At 37.4% G+C, this 18156-nt stretch overlaps 1 long non-coding RNA gene across 4 annotated transcripts in view; it reads left to right on the forward strand.

The window, feature by feature from the left end:
* LOC102006049 overlaps nucleotides 1–18156 on the forward strand; it is a 34789-nt gene that overhangs the window by 13192 nt on the left and 3441 nt on the right. For 3 of the 4 annotated variants that reach the window (XR_001234263.1, XR_001234262.1, XR_001234261.1), the window contains exons 2-3: nucleotides 2185–2256; nucleotides 7050–7156. This is a non-coding gene — a long non-coding RNA (uncharacterized LOC102006049). The remainder of the gene's footprint in view (nucleotides 1–2184; nucleotides 2257–7049; nucleotides 7157–18156) is intronic. The other variant, XR_001234264.1, reaches the window with a different exon arrangement.

The raw sequence follows: 18156 nt of genomic DNA on the forward strand, positions 1-18156 counted from the left end.
AAATAAACTAGTGGGACAAAGCAAGCTAGCATTAAAGAATCAACCCCATGAGGATCCTGAAAAATACCTATGAGTAGGCCTGGACAGGTGGCCCTAGGACCCAGGTAAATCACTGCAAACAGCTACAAAAGGCTGACATGGAGCCCTTCCCTTGGGCCTGTGGACATCTCTACCCTTTCCTTTCCCCAGCTCCCTGTGGTGAGACACTAGCACAGACCCTGGAGCCATACAAAAAATTGCCAAGTTCCCGTCTCCCATTAGTGCCTCTCTACCTTCAACTCCTGCCTTTCTCCGTTAACAAATTTCAGAAAAGTCAAAGGATTTTAGTTTTCTGCCAAATCAAATCCTTAGAGTGAGAAAGGAGATGAGACAAGAAGGGGATTGAGGATTTTAAGAGAGAGAGGCGGGAAGAAAAAAACCCAAACAGTGGGGTCCTTCTCAGTTTGCCTCCACAGATTGTCAAATTCTGAGAATACTGTCAATTTCACCTGAATGACCTCTTCAATCTACAGCATTTAGACCATTTCCAGTCACCCAGAATGGGAGCTATGGGATCCAGAAAATGGGCTTATGCCCTTCAGTTTTGAGAACGAGGTGGGTAGGGTATTAAAAGAGTAGTTTGGAAGATTTTCTTTTACCTAAAATGTTTAGAGCCCTAAGATATGCATAACTTGAGATTGCTCTCTCAGCTATCTCACCAAGACAAGTTTTCTAGTAAGACTAGGCTTCCCACATTGGCTACATGATAAACTTTGCTTGAGGCACTCGATGGGTCTATCCTTTTATGTGGTTCATTGGTGAGCAAATGTTTCAGTTGCATCTGATCCAGGAGTGTGGTAGGTTGGCCTGTGGGAATACCTAACGAGGCCGCTACAAGTTATGGAGGATAGCTGTCAGCATCTCTTTCCATTTCTCGTTAGAAGGAGGCAGTTCCTCTTGTCTTCAGAGCTTTTAGATGTAAGCATTCATTTTTCTAGGGACTTGGGAGCCTCTAACTGCTGAGAGGGAAAAGCTCAGATCTGCAGAATTTTGTCGTCAGAGAGAAAAAAAATTGAAAAAAATAAAAGAAATAAACTAGCAAATTAACACTTCGTCTTAATACATCCAAATTGATTTATAGAGCAGAAATGTGTTTCACATTCTAGGCTGAAGTATTTGAAATTTTATTTTTTATCTGAAACCAATCTTCTGGGCTGATAGACATTTTGATAACATCCTGTATTGAAATACATTCTCTGTTGGAAGCAAAGGTAAGTCAGATATTGAGAAAAGTGTAAGTCTTAAAGTCTTAAGAAAAGCATAAAACCAATCTGTTTAAGAAAAAGTGCTAGCTTGAAAAAGAAACCCTCTTAGAAGAGTTTTACTGATTAAATTTAAGAAGGGCATAGTCACCAATATGTGGTCATAATTAAGGAAATCAGTCGGGGAGGTTGGGATGTATCCTTCAATAATAAATAAGTCAAGAAGCCATGGCAATTTCCCAGCTTGAGCAACTGGTAGAGCAAACTGAGGGCTGGGCAATGCAATACAGAAAATCTCGGAGGGAATGAGGGAAAGAAACATCCTGTAGAGAAATAGTATATGTTAGAAAACAACAATACATAAGAAAAAGGCTTGTTCCAAAGTTTTTTACTGTTTCCTGAAGGTGAAGAACTGATACACAGTAAAGATTCAATGCAATAAGTAGTATGAAGCAAGAGCATGAGAAGAATGGCCTAGGTGTTTCTCATGCTGCCCAAAGGATAAAGAAATAGGAAAATTCAATTAGTTCACAAAGTCGGGAGCATAGACTATTTCATAAAGTATTGAAATACATCACCAATAAACTCTATACAGGTTGAACATCTGTAACACAAAAATCCTGAATCCAAATTTCTCCAAAATCTGAAACTTTTTGAGCACTAACACAATACCACAAGTAGAAAATTGCACACTTAACCTCAGGTGAAGATTGCAGATGCACAGTACACATAAAAAATTGTATAAAATTGTCTTTATTATATGTGTATAAAGTGTATATGAAACATAAATGAATTTTGTATTTAGACTTTAATCTCATCCCCAAGATATTCCGTTTTGCATGTGAAATATTTCAAGATTTGGAAAAATTTGAAACACTTCTAGTTCCAAACATTTGGATTAAGGGATACTCAATCTATAATATCTGTTCATTTATGTTTTCAGACTTGGGAGTTATCCTGCCTAATGATTCCACCAAATACAAGCAGCAAGTATCTCAGAATAAAATAGGAGATGGTAATGGATGTTGTCAGAAATATCATGATATGTCTGATATACTTTCTTGTTTGTATAACCTCTAGACTATATGTACATGTTTAGATGATATTTGGGGTCTCTATATCTCAACCTTCTGTATAATACAGACATTTTCATTTATTGGAAGGAACACATGAAATAACACGATTTCCTTGAGGCTTCATTTTATGGGTACATATGTGTCACATATTCAGTTTATTTTAGCCCTGATAATTTTTGTAAGGAATTTTGTAGACCCAAGCATCACAGTAGTTTTATGGCAGTTCACAAACAATTCAGCTACCGAGTGACATCTATCTAGGCTACACTGCTCTGTGTTTTCATTTCATTTCATTCAGAGCCCCCAAGCATTTCCTGAATATAACTTGTCCTCTTGAGCATTTTGCATCTACTGAGTAAAACTTGCTACTTCCTGAATCTCCTGCTTCAGTCTTCCATGGGTTATTTACAGCACTCAGCAGAACATTAAAACTGTTAAGTCCATGAAGTGCAGACCTGTGGGCATTCTGGAATATGACCTGGGAGAATGGCAGGGGATAGAACATCATTGCTTCTTGTGCCCTGATTAGGACAGAAATCTTGACAAACTTACTTATAGTCTAGAGCCCTCACCTGCATGGTATCACTTGCATATTTCCAGAGAGGGGCTGGGTTAGGATATAGAATCCTAAGTGTAAAAACTGTAACTCCTTTTGAGAACTATCCCACCTTTGATTCTGTATCAAGTAAAAGCTTTATTTCGCTAACATATGTCTGTATTCACCAACAAGTGAGAGTGGTGCCTAATTTTAGCATGCATATTAAACTTGTAGTAAGGAAAATCTTTTCCCCCTCTTCCAAAACATGTCAAACATTAGAAAACATTATAGTGATATTATGAAAATTATTTCATCAGTAGTATGTGTTTGACCCAGAAATGGTTGTAAAGTGACAAGATATCTCTTAGTATCAACAGAAGTCACGCTGCCTGTTTGTCACTTTAGGTTTATTTATTTATTTATTTATTTATTTATTTATTTTTGGTTTTTCTCCGGTACCTGGAACTGAACTCACGACCTTGCGCTTGCCAGGCAGGCGCTTTTGCTGCTGAGCTAAATCCCCAGCCCTCACTTTAGGTTTAGCTCCCTTTCTACTTCTCATGTGATGGCCTCTGATCCAAACCTGGCATGTTTGATGCTATTTCCAAAGATCAGATCTAGAGTTGGTTTCCAGGAGAAGCAAGTCATTTCTTCATTTCATTGTAATCATGTATTATTATCTGGGTTTAATTTATATATATATATATATTTTTTTTTTTTTTTGAGAACTATCATACACCCCTAAACCCTATGATAAAATGTTCCTGTTCTTACTTAAATAAGATTCTTTGCTGCAGGGAAAGTTCTGATTAATGCCAAAAGTTAGGCTGTCTTGGATAATTTTCTCTCATTGTTGAGACAAAATACCTAGCATCCAGAATTAAGGAAGGAAAGGTTTATTTAGCTCACAGTTTGTGGAGGTTTCCGTCTATATTCAGCTGGCTCCTGGGCAGGGTGGCTTGGCACTGGGGAACACTTCAAGGCCGCACAAGACAGCAAAAGCAGCAGGAGCACGAGCGGGGGGGGGGAGGGGGAGCAAGCCTCTTTTCCTTCCTTATATTGTATATGGGCTGTCAGCCCATGCCCACACCATCTCCATGCCCACCTCTTACACAGGCTCAGGATGTAGAATTCCTGACTCACTTGCCAAGCCTCTAGACTCCTCAAGTTGACACAATGTATCAACCGTAACATAGGCAAAATAATTCTTTCCTGGCTTTATTTTGGAATCAGAAAAATAAAAAATATTCTGAATAGCACTATCTTCACAATATCTTCCTTTTCTCAATTTGCAGAGATCTGAAAAGATACATTAGAAAAATATAAATAACTTTATAGATTGTTAGATGTTACGAATTTCTAAAGAGAATGCTTCTCCCCACTACTCCCCCCCCACAATAAAAAGGGGCTGAAAGGATGAAAAATTACATCTACTCACCTACCTGGAAAGACCTGGAATAGCTTAGAAATGTCGATCTTGAAGAATTGGTAGGATTTTGCACGAGATGAGAAAGGGTCTAGGGTAGGGCAAAACACTAGAGGCAGTTAGAACTATGATGATACTGATAGTGATAGGGTGAGGGATCACTAAACACCGCCCATGAATACCATACATATATTCATGGTTATATTGCTGAATAGACATTTTCACCTTGCATTCATACCACTGTTCTATTAAGGCATTCTAATTAGCTTCATTTCATACACGAAGAAATTGAAGATCAGATTTACCAAGCAACTTGTTGAAGTTCCACAGCATGTAAGAACCAGGATTCAATCAAGAGCATTTCAAGTCCAAAGACTGTGATCTTCAGTTTGAAATTCTACCACCTTTCATGTGTTGTTATATAGATCATAGATCTGCATTTAACAGGGATTATGGGAAAACTTTAAGGAGTGACAAGATTAGAGGTTACTTCAGGAGCAGTACATAGGATGAGTGTATTAGAGAGAAGATTATACAAGAGTTAAAATTCCTTAAGGAGTCCATTGCAATGCTGAGGTGAGTGCCTGAGCTGGGGGAAGGAATCACATTGAAGAATTCCTACTGGAACATTCATGGTCTCAGAGTCAGATGGCTGACTGTAGCATGGGACAGATCAAGATGGATATTTCTGTCTACTGGCTACTTTTGATTGAAGTACTTTTACTCATCAATATAAAATAAATTGGAGGATGCAAGAAGGGAAGACAAAGGAGAAAGAAAAGGAAAAGAATGGGGAAAGTTGTCAAAATCTTAGGCAAAAGCATGCTTTGTAAAGCTGCCTTTCATGAGGTTTAACATTATACTGAAGAAGCTTAATGCAGAGCCTGGAATACATGCAGTGATTAGAGAACAGCTGGAGATCATTGGCAGTTGTGTGTAGTGAATTCCAGATCGCACAGACTTTGGGAGTGGTTGATATTGAATGTCATACTGTGCATGGAAATTATCTTCATGCCCAGTACCCTCTTCCTGCTTTGCTTTCAGACATAGCATCACCTGTTTACAAACACAAATTATTTCTATTACTCCTTGAAAAAAATCCCTAAGAGAAATGACCTTTTTATTTATTTATTTATTTAAATTAATTAATCAATTAATTTGCTACTGGGAATCAAACTCAGGACCTTGAGCTTGCCAGGCAGGTTCTGTGCCACTGAGCTAGATCTCCAGCCCAACCTGTTATTTTAAATTGATACAACTACCTGGCATTTCTAAGGGTGATTCCTTACTTCTTGACTTGCTAATACTTCTTCCAGCTGATGGAATCTGAGTAGACTTGAGAAAGCTAAATGCTTGAATTGTGCTTTTATTTCTGCCTCTGCCATAAGATCATTTCAGAATGAGACATGTGGAGAGGATTCATCTGGGTTGGAAGGCAGGGCCCCTGTTCAATCTGAACAGGCAAGACTGACCAATCCTTAGTTTCTCACAGCCTAGTCAAGATGAAAACCAATGCTGTGTTTTTTAACGCGACACAAAATCATTGTGGTTAAAGGAAGCATCTCTAAAGTACATGCAGGCTAAGATAGGTGCATAGGCATGATTCTATTCTTTCTAAACTCTGCTCCAATAAATAATACTTCTCAAACTTTGGCAGGCTAAACAGTAACACGAGGAGGATGTTACAATTTTGGGAACAATTATTCTTAGAGATCCCAATCTCGTGGGCTTGAGCAGAGCTCAGAAGCCTTTATTTTCTTAGGCTCTCCAAGCCATTCTCAGGCAAGCTTGTTAGAGTAGGCTCTTAACAGCTTTTCCATGTTGCAGGAAAAAGATCCTTGTGTGAAAAGCCTCATGGGATGAGAACAGAAAAAAACTGTAAACGATGCATGTAATCTCTACAACTGGGCAATGTGGTCACTGAGTAAAAGTTGAAGAAATACTATGAGCACACCAAAATAGCTCCTCAGCTATTCTATCTTTGCCTTCTTCTGGCCTTGCTTTTGCCAAGTGAGTAGTGTCTAGGTCAGACAGGAATTTAACACATCTTAATGTCTCTGTCACCATCATAGATTTTTAGGCTCACATCTAAATAGATCTGGTTGCCAAAATCCTCCTAAGCTAATATATGACCCTCTAATCTTTCCCTTCTTAGGTAGCTTGATTCAGGGCCTGAGTATCTACCATTATCATTCACCAACTGTGATGTGATATCCAATTATTATTTTAAATTATTTCTCATTTGCTCTGTTACTTACAAAACAAATGCATGATTCAGTTCAGCACCTGTTACTCCAGAAATTAACAGTCTTCTCCATCTCATTAGAAGCTTGATCACTTCATCTTTCATGATAACACATAGGGTTGTTCTGAGCATTAAAGACCATAATCCATCTGAAGGGTATAAAAGGCTGGTCAACAACAGGCAATTAATTTTGTTAGTAAAGTAATGCCTACAAAAATCTACAGGTCAGCTTTGCATCACTATGACGAAGCATGTAAGATAACAACTTGAACAAAAATTTGTTTTGGCTCATTGTTGCAGAAGATTCTGTCCATGGTCAGTGGGCTGCATGGTTTTTGGTGGGTGACAAAGCACATCACAACAGGGAGTGTATACTAAAGAAAAGCTCCCCATTTCATTGCAGCAGAAAGGCAAACAGAGAGAGGAAAAGCTGTAGAGTCAACATACCATTTAAAAACATGACCCCAGTGCACATTTTTTTCACTCGGCCCCTCCTTCTAAAAGTTCCATCACCTCCCACTAGGGCTGAAGACCAGAAACACATGAGCTCTTGGAGGACACTCCAGATCCAAACTGTAGCAAGTGGTGATGAGGAGAAGGTCACTTGTCAGAGGTCTTCTTTCTGGGAAGGTAAGGATTTCTCTTTGGTTTTAGTCCTCATTCTATGAGAAATAACATGGCAGGCCAGGGATATAGCTCAGTGGCACAAGTGCCTGCATGGCAAGCCCAAGGTCCTGAGTTTGATTGCTGGTACCAAAGGAAAAAAAGAAAATAAAGAAATAACATGGGAAAGAGCACCCATTGCATATTGGTTTTGCCTGTGTATTTCAAAAGACAGAGTTTTAGACATGGTGGCTTTCTAGGATGACATGCAGAATAACAGTATCTTCAGAGCTTCAAGGGCTCTAACTTCCTGAAAAGTAAAAAGTTTAGATTAGTTCTCAACTCAAGATAGATAAACATATATACGATATTATACAAAAAAACCCCATTCTGAGATGAAATCTTATAAGCCAGGCTGAAATGATTATATGGAAAATGGATGGAAATTCTGAAACTGAAAAGTGTCCTAAACTACCACCCATCTTCCTATTTTCTTCTATTCCGTAGAGAAGTTCTGGTATGTTTGTATTTTTTCACTGAGGACTGCACTACTCTTAAATAAACATGATTACAGACTAGGGGAGCTACAGACTGCTTCAGGTGCTAAAAATAAAATGGTTAAAATGGAGAGACTTCAATTAGATGTGGGCTGCTCAACAATTTTACTTCTAATTGCCTTGTGGTTATTCCACAGCTAGGAATTGACCATATTCTGTTTAAAGGAGATTGAAGGTCTCGGAAGAAAATAAGGAATGAAATAGGATTTTTGTTACTAAATCCTGATCTCTAGAAAAGTGAACAAAGCTAATCGTATTTCTGCTCTAATACCAAAATGTAGACTCTTCAATTTTGCCTTGGAATTTTCTTTTCAAAATGTCTTATCTCATCATGAAGCTTACAGTGAACAAGCTATTAGAAATAGTGTTTCAACCAAGACATTAATTTTTATTGAGAATGATAGAAGCAAATTGATCTTAATAAAATAAATGTACTCCCATTTAGCTCTCAGTTGCTGCTTCATTTGTGAAAAAATTCTAAATGCCATAGGCATTAATTTGAGAAGTCCTTAAATTGATTATATAGCTTTAAATACTTCCTTTGCTTTATCAAACAAAACAAATCTTGACTATTAGTGTTTTATTTGCCTTATGATATTGAATTAAAAATATGTAATAATTTGGCAATTTAGTTTAAAGGCAAGTAGGTTATTTTTCATATTACTGTTGTGAAAAGGCCTTTCTAAAAGTCTTCACATGAAAAGTATAAATGTACACATTTATGAAAAATATAAATAAATATAAAATATATAAATGTAAAAATATATATCATATATATATATAGTCTTGCTGGTCCCAGACCTAAATCCACAGTTATTTTGATTTATATAACACTTACATATTATCATCAACCCAGCTCCAAGTACACTGAAGTAAAGTCTATATTACTTGGGAAGGGGCGGTCTGAAGGGAATTTTCAGCAACTAAAGTTAATAATCTAGTTCTCAACACAGCCTTCATGACAAAATTTACTGACTGAGTATTCTCAGTTTCTTTATGTGAAGTTTATCCTCTCCTCATCCTTTTATATTAGTATTGCTCTGGACTTCTTAGTATTCTTGTCTGTTTTTTTCATTCTCACTTTATTTGCTTAATTTGGGCTATGTTGCCTTTTTACTTTGATTTAAACATTGCCTACACTGACAATTCCCATATCTCTGTGTGAGGGTATGGCTGTGCTAGTTAATCTTGACAGCTTCACTGGATTGAGAGATTCCTGGAGAGGTGATTGGGCCACAGAGGTGTTATATTTATTAGGGACTTAACCCACTGATGTTCATAAGTGAATGTGCTGCTAGGATGTGGGGGCCCAGTTGGATGTGGGTCACTGACAGTGTGCCTTTGGAAGGCGTATCTCTCACTGGCACTTTTCCTGGCCACCATGAAATCAGCATCTTTGCTCCACCATGCCCTCCTGCCATGATGTTTGTGTTTCAGAGCCAGTTAACTATGGACTGAAACCTCTGAAATCATAAACCAAATTAAACCTCTCCTGTTTTAAGTTATGGATGTGAGCATTTTGTTCTAGCAATAGGAAACAGTCACTAATATCATAGGCATTCAACATATATACATGTACTTAAATGTACATACAAGCACATGCATATTTATATGTACACCTGTATGCAAAACAAAAGAGTGAGGGTCCTCTCATGTCAATCTCAAGCTGTAGAACATTATTATCCAGCAGATGTTCAAAGTTTACATATCAAAAACTAAACTTAAACACTGAACTATAATTTTTTACAAATTGTTATTCTTCCTTTTTTTTTTTTATTTTGGTATCAGGAATTGAACTCAGGACCTTGTGCTTGCCTGGCAGGCACTGTGCCAGTGAACTACACCCCTAGCCCTATTATTTCATTTTTAATTGGTGGTAGCTATTCAGTCACTTGATACAAAAATTAAGATTTAATCTTTCATCATCTTTCTTTCTCCATCTATACAATCTATTTCTTACTGAGTTGGGATTTTAAATTATCTATCTTTATTTTTAAATGCATATTTCAGGCTTTCCACCTTCTTGAAATTACTGCACAACTAGAGTTCTTAATCCTCACTCCTCAAATCCAAAATAATTTTCAGCTACAGCTTTCTTCCATTAAATTCTTCCTAGTTTCCCACTTCCTATAAAAATATATCTATTTTAAAGAGATTAAAATATGAATGTTTTGGGCAGAGATGGTTATCACCTTTCTTTAATCACCAACCTTTCTTTCATTCTATTTTATTTTGTTGTCCAATATAATGAGATAATACAATACACAAAACTCATGTCCTTCTGTCTTTTCTCATATTGTTGGCTCATCTTGGAGTGACTTTCTCCTACTGATTGTGAAAGTAAGATTGTAAAAAGTTTGACACCACATTCATGTTTCAATCCATTTGAAGAGTCTTTTTGTTAAATCATACAGAATTAAACACTTCACTTTTCTGATTTTTGTTGCTGTTGAACAAACTAGTACCAAAACTTGTTCCTTATCAAAACAACTATTTTATTGTATTTCATGATTCTGTGAGTCAGAAATTTGGGCAGGTCTCAACCGGCTGAGTCTTCATCCTATTTGCGGACAGTTGGTGATATTCACCAGGGTACTGGGCAGTGTTAAAGGAAAAACTTTAGAACTTTAGACAAAGTATACTTACGACAGTTTATTTGAGTAAAGAATGAGTCATCCATAGGGCAGCATTCAGAACCAAAAGAGCTTCAGAGCTTTTGACCCAGCAATGTGAGCAGTGAGCTTTTATAGGATAAGCACGGAAACAAAATGGAGAAATTTTCTGATTGGCCACAGCTAGGTATTTTCCTTATTTGGGCCTGGTCTAACTGGGGGACTGCCTGTGATTGGCTGAAACTCGGCTGTTTGTGATTGGTTGAAATCTGGCTATTTGTTACTCTTAAAAAATATGCTCTGAAATTAGGTTTTGGTTTATTTACTTAACTAAATTTGGTTCTGGTTTGTGACAGAGGAATTTAAAGTACAGAGACAAGTTCAAGGCAAATAGCCACCTGCTTATTTAATTTAACAGCAGTTTTAAGGGTCTAACATTTCATGCACAAGCTGGGTACCCTGAAGAAGGCAGAAAGGGTCTCAGATGGACCTTTCTCTTTTACCCTACACTCTCATGAATCTGGAAGGAGAAGAGCTATGCTTTACTCATGTTTGTACCCCTAGCACCCAGACTGTGCATGTTTTATTTGTGTTCAGTTATTCTTCACCCAGTGAGGAGGGACAGCTGCTCAGGAGACTTTAGCTTAGAAGTTTTTTATTGTTTGTTTTTTGTTTTTTTTTGAGACAGGGTCTTGCTCTGCAGTTCAGGCTAGCCTTGAGCTCACTTTGTAGCACAGGCTGATCTTGAACTTATAATGATCCTCCTGCCTCAGTCTCCTGAGTGCTGGGATTACAGGCACACACCACCAAGCCTGGTTTAATTTAGCAGTTCTGTTGAACAGTACTTGTAAATCACCTGGTATAGTTTTCTTCAACCCTGTACACTATTGAGATTTTTTCAGTTTAGTTCTATGGTAGTTTTTCCTTTAAACCTTGCTTTTAGGAATCATATCCAGTAACTTTCCCTTTCATTTTCTTCTCAGTGGCTCCAGGGTATGATGTTAGAAGCATAATAAGAAATTAGAAATCCTCGCTTCCTGATACTGATAAGTAAAACAGACTCTGGAATCAGACAAAGAAAATTTTTAAAGAATGTGATTAACTAGCTTTAAAAGAAAATAAATTTCAGAAATGAAAATAGGACATATTTTGGAAGAACGATTGCTTGTGGATAATTCATCACTCAAGAATTGTGGAATGATATAAGTGCAGCTTGACTGGTGTTCCTTCATATATTTATTTCTAATCTTGCTCAAAGCACTTCCTTTGCTTCATCATCCATAATACAAGAAGGCCAAGTACATTATCCATAAAACAAGAAGGCCAGGTCATAGTAGCTTTTACATTTTCATAGACAGTCAAACAGAAATACTGTTAGAACATATATTTCCAAACTAGGTAAGGAATGGTTTTGGTTGTGGATGAATGACTCTCCCTCTGTCTCCCTCTGTCTCCCTCTTCACTGCAACATAAAAATAGCTTTTAGTTCTGATAGTTGAAAAGGGATTTCTCCTATTGGAATCTTTTCACTTCCCTAATTTAATTGACAATAAAATTTATTTCATTTTAAAAAGTAATTCACAAGGAAATCTCCAGCAGGAGGGATTTAAGAATTACCCAACGTTGATTCTTACAACTAGAGAAGTGTGGAAACATTGTCATAACACATAACACCAGAGTTAACCTAACCGATTTCTCAGTGAGTGAATTTAGGAAGAGCAGTTTTTACGTTGCTAAAGAATTATTCTTGAAAACCTACTCAGAAGGCAAATCAGCCTGAATTGATCAATTAATCAAATGCATTTCTTTCTTATTAGGATTCAACAATATACTGAAGGGCTGAAGGGATTATTGCCATTTCTAATGTCATTGGACTGAATATTTGTATTCCGCAAATTCATATGTTGAATTCTTGATCCTCAACATGGTAACATGGTGGGACTTTGAGCTGGGGCTTTGGAAAGTAACGAGGCTTAGATGAGGCCACAAGAGTGAAGCCCGTATGATGGAATTAGTGTTCTTGTAATCAGGAAGAGACACTTGAGTTCTATCTCTCTCTCTCTGCCATGAGAAGATTCCACAAGAAAACAGACACACAAAGCCAGAAAATAGGTCCTCACCATGCATCAAATATATCTGCACTTCCATCTTGGACTTGTAACTTCCCTAACTGTGAGAAACAAATGTCTGATATCTAAATTCAAGCCTGTGGTATTTTGTTATAGCAATCTGAGCTAAAACATCCCATTTTATAGATATTAAAACTCAGACCCAGGGTTTTGCTTTTATTTTTTTATTTAGATTTTTAAAATAGAGTCATCTACAAGGGGACATCATCACTAAGCTGTTACCCCTTTTCTATATTCTACAAAGATGTCACATACCTACTTAAATTGTTGATCCATACTGATTTTTGTTCTAGTCCCAATGCCTCTAAAATTTATATTCAGCATGTAAATAAATCCTGAGTGTCTGTGGGTGTACAGTATGGGGTCACAGTGAAGAGTAATTATGTTTTGTTTTCTTAGTGTTGGGTTTTAAAAGAGAAGTGAGTGTATATAATTTGGTTTAATGTTTTTAAAAAAGTTTTGAGGTAGTTTTTTGTTCTTTTTTTTTTTTTTTTTTTTTGTACTGGGGATTGAGCTCCAGACCTTGCGTTTGCCATGTATATCCCCATTTGCTTTTCTGTTTTTGTTAAAATTTATACATGCCTTTTGATACTTTGTTTTGTTAACACATTCTTTCAGAAATAATGTCTATTTAAAGTACTCTTTTGTTGAGCATTTATTTCAATGAAAACAAAGGATTAACTCTAGTTGTTTTTTAGAATCCCTTTTATACCGTATAGAAAGTGTATTTATATACTTCATAATATAATTTCTTTTTTAAAAATAAAAGAGGATATCTCTCTCTTTTCAAATACATCACTGGAAACTAAAATTACTTTTTTTCTAGAAAACAAAATCAGCGCTATACCTAGAAAAAGGTAGTTATAGGAATAGGGAGCCAAAAATAAAATATCAGTAAAAAACAAATACTATGCATTCAGGATGTCTAGAGCTCACCATTTTGAACTGCCAGATATTACATCTCTATTCTCTAAATTGATAGGTTTTTATATATTTTGTCTCTCATGCTCTCTCCATATATGTACATGGGGAGAGAACATAAGAGAGAGAGAGAGAGAGAGTAGGATCAAAGTCAGGAAAGTCCACAATGTGCATCTCTTTGCTAGCGAGCTAGAGAACCTAGAAGCTGCTTAGCTCAGGAAGACAGATGCTGTGTACAAGTTCAAAGGCCTCTGGAGTGTTGCTGGTGTGAGTCTGTGTTGGGAGACTGAAGAAAGCATCCAAAGGCTATGGCAGCAAAGGACACAGCCACTCAAACAGACTGAAGGTCTTCAAAAAAAGGGCAGAGTTTCTTTTCCTTTTCTTTTCTTATTTCATTCAGACTAAAACCTACTGGTTAGTGCTACCCACAACTGGATGTGCCGGGCCTTCGCGGCAATCTCTGCCGGAGACTCCCTACAGACACACCCAGAACCAGGCTTGTGCTTTACTCATCTGCTAGGCATTTCTTCCTCCAGCCACTTGGCATTTCACAGTTAACTGTCAAAAGGGCTGCTATCGTTCCGCTATACCCAGACATTAAAAATCTCATATCTACATCTTATTAGGTGGTGAATAAAGACACATATTTAAAAACTTTTATCCACACTCTTAATATTCTATTATGTTGATTCTCATCTAAGCTCCATTATCTTTGGTATGGGATTTTATGGCAAAAATCCTTATAATAATTTGAAATACTTCTAGCATGTTCCTACTTTAATGCATTTTAAACCTTCTATTGATTCAGTCTCCATGAAGCAGGTCTAAATGGTTTTTTGAAACAAGATGTTTTTGCCTTTACCTCAATATTTCCAAAATATATTTTACACTTTTGTCTAGTCTGATCATTCAGTATTTTCCAGGAATATTTTGTGTGCTTCTCATCTATTACCTAATGACAGAGGATCAACAATTTTTGGCTTGGATTTACACTTGATCTTAGCCGAAAGGCTGAGGAGCGATTGTTGGCTTGGGTTTAAAGACCAGAAAAATCATCACTTGAAAAGTTTCTTCCACTAACAGTAGGCCACCTACTACTGTCCTAAGAATGACTGCATTGTGTAGTCTTAGAGGTTTTTCTGCACAAATAACCAAGAAATGTTTGTTATTATGAATCTACCATGGTAACCAACAAATTTAAAAATTAGAGCAGGAAATAAGTCCTCTAAACTGGCCAATTATCAGGAAAATGCTCACTTGCTTGAATATTTTCTTGGTTTTTCTTTTAAAAACATAAGGGCTGAAGTAACAAAATTTTGTGCCCCAAACTAAACATAGGAAGACACAAATAACAGTGTAAATGTTCTGGTTGTATAAGCCGCCCTACCCTGGCCGACGAGCCTTGGGGAAATAGATGGTGATGCCCATGCTGTTTGATCACTGACACATCCAGTGTTACACAAGTGTAGAACTGGACAGTATAAAGGGCTACTCTCACTGGGAAAGTCTGTCCTGTGCCCCGTTCATGGCCCAGAATTTAATGTTAACATGGAAAATGAGATGAAGTCCATGAGAAGCTATATTCCTTAACCTCAGTCCATCACCAACAAAATTAACTCTAAGATCATTACATTTCTGCAGGGCCTGCAGTCAACATTATAAACACTGTAGAATCAAGAAATAGAATAGGAGTTCATGGACAAACAAATGAGATGAGGAATCTATGTAACCATAGGGCTAACTCTAAAAAAGAAGTAGGAAAATTCCAACTGAATACTTACTTAGCGCTTTCCTTGTGTTTAGCTCTAACATTTCGTCTTCAATTTCTGAGTTGAGTTATTTCCTCTGTATCATTCTGGGGGGATTGACAGCTGGTGGCCAACTTGTAACACTCAGCTGAACTGAGTCAGCATGGTGCCGGGTGTGGAAGGCCCACTTGAGGATTGTTGCCAATAGCATAAAAAAGAGAACTAGAAAAGAAGGGATTGTTGATTCTCCTCGAGAAGCATGCCAGGCTAGCTTTCCCGATATAAACTCAGCTGTAGTCCATGGAGGAGCTCGGGACCTCATTGTCGCTGAGGGTGGCTGTGCTTCACTTTGGAGAGCTCCTACTCTGAGTATCATTATTTCCTGGCTTCAGAAGGGATGATGTGTGCTGTTGATACTCTTGGAGAAGGTTGTCGCGCTGGCTTTCCTTCCTGATATGAACTCGGCTGTTCTCATCATCGGAGGAGCTCAGAACCTTGTCACTGAGGATGGCTGCAGTTTTTTGAGGGGGATCTCTGGTTCTTAGTTTGAGCGTCATGTCCTAGCTCCAGTGCAGATCTGTCAGCCTACTGGCACAGATCCTTCATCTGGCTACTGCAGATTTTCTAGCTTTCACCACTGACCTTTGCTCCTTCCCAGTGCAGATACTTGATACAGACCTGCAGGAGACATTGTCATGGGCTCTTGGCTTCCAGTTGGACTTCTGGGGGATGTTGCCATGGGCTATAGGTTTTCAGCTGAACTCCTGCAGGACATTGCTATGGGATCCAGGCCCTCAGCTGGACTCTTTGGGTCTCTAACATGTGCATGGATCCCCCTCACTCTTTTGCATTTGACTTCTGGGTTGAATATTATAAAATAACCTTGTGTTAATTATATGGCCTGTATTCCTTTTCCTTACAAACCCTGAGTACAACACCTTCTATGCTACACAGTCTGTTTTCTCCTTGTCTTTGTACCTCAGGATGAAGTAGAAGCTCTTTATAATGAGCATTCAGTGTTATTAATCATTCTCAGTAGTCAAGACAAGCTTTGACTGTAATATATTGTGTTAAATAATTCACTAGATCATATTTAACATATTCTAATTAGAAATCTGTTGTAGAAAACATGATAAAGTATAACATAACAGAGTTTTACTCTTTACCCTTCTTCCCTGTTTTCTAAATGCTCTTATCTAGGGGCTGGGTGTGTAAGTAAGTGGCTGAGATCTTTACTGGAATGCATGAGACCCTGAGTTCAATCCCCAGCACTGCAACAAAACAAACATATAAATCAAAAATTAACAAATATTCTAATCTATAAAGTGAGTAATAGTAAACTTCCTTGAAAACTCTTTAAAGGATTAAATAAGAAAACACAGTTTCAGTTTCTAAAACTTTATATAGTCACTCTATAAATTATGGTTATCGTAAGACACTGCTTTTCTATATGCCAACAAATATTTACTGAATATCTAGTTTACACAAAGCCTAGAAGTGAAAGAGCTATAATTTCTTCCCTCACGATATTCTCAAGCTATAAGGAGTAATACAATTATTAATAAAAGTACCATACTCATGAGAAACTATGACAGTTTTCAGAGGAATCATCTACCACAGTCAGGGATGGGAGAGAAAAAGCATCAGGAAAGGCTGCCTGGAGGAGCTGTCTCACTGGAGAAGTCATGAAGAACTTAGTAAACAAAGAGAGTTGGCAATAAGGAATACAGAAGGGAAACACTGAACAGGCCCATAGATCAGAGAAAATTGTATCTGAGAGAAAGAAAGAGGCTTTGCAGAAATAATTTAGAATCTGTAGTGGTTGGGGAAGATAGGGAGCTTTGTATGAACAGAGTTAGGAGGTTTACTTACATCTTCAAAAAAACTGAGGGGTCCAGACATTTAAAGGAAGGGGTAGGTAAGAACGGATTATACAAAAAAGGGGCCCACTAGGGCCCTATTGCTCTAGCTCATGGTGAAAGAAGTGAGCTAGGCAGGAAGAGGGAAAGTTCAGATTGTTTTGTAGAAGTCCTTCATTTTTTACTCAATCAGTAGGTTCTTATTTAGATTCAGTTTTTCTCTATTTAGAAATTACAGATCTCTAAAAGTTGTTCTTTTATTTAAGAATTTACAGTTTTATTCTCAGTGAGGTCCTGCAAATAGTGTAACTCAAAGGACTACTCAGATAGTTGAGTGAAAGTAAAGGAAAAAACAGAGAAAACAAACACAATCAAGAAAATCAGCCACATTATATTTTTTGCTTGTTTTAAACCAGTCACTTCTCAAAGAAGTTTCAGCTTCTCAAAGAAGGTACTAACACATGGCAAAAAGGGTACTAAGAAGGCAGGGAGTAGCATTCATTTCTATGTAGCAGAAGTTCCTGAGAAAGCTCTGGAATTTGCCCAAAATTGGTGGAGTTGGACCACTATGCCTGCTGTTTCTCAGCAGATTTTGAGATAAAGATCATATCAGGATTTGGGCATTTACCAGGCTGGGAAAAGTAACTTGAATTCTTCAGAAAAAGAATGGAAGTGGTAATTAACTTCCTACACAGGGATATCGTAGTATCTTTAAGACTCTGAAAACACACACACACACACACACACACACACACACACGCAGCCCTCATTCTAGAAGAGATGAAAAATCTCAAAAATGGAGTAAAGAGATAAGGGTGAATTTACATCCTACCACATACAGTATAGAAATCATCGGAAGCTTTCAGGGTCACTTTCCCTAAGTCAAGTCAGTGTTTTTGTCAAACTCCATACTTCTATCTGTACATTTGCCTCCTGAGAAAAAAATAGAATTGCTTGCAGAATACAAGGAACTGAGCTGATGAATTATTTGATAATGGGTCTTAACTCCAGAAGAAAGCTGAGAAGAGATTCTAGCAGCAAGACCACACCATGAGAAAATGGGGTAATAAAATAAAGAGGAAAGTTTGATTAAAAGAGAAGAAGAAGAACAACAAATTCTGTATAAGACCAGAGCTTATCTTGGGATTTTCTGGGTAAAGGCTATTAATCCTACCTCTTACTTCTTTCTATCCAATTCTGT

This window comes from Chinchilla lanigera, unplaced genomic scaffold, assembly GCF_000276665.1.
Source record: "Chinchilla lanigera isolate Chin_1 unplaced genomic scaffold, ChiLan1.0 scaffold00024, whole genome shotgun sequence".
Classification (NCBI taxonomy): domain Eukaryota; kingdom Metazoa; phylum Chordata; class Mammalia; order Rodentia; family Chinchillidae; genus Chinchilla; species Chinchilla lanigera.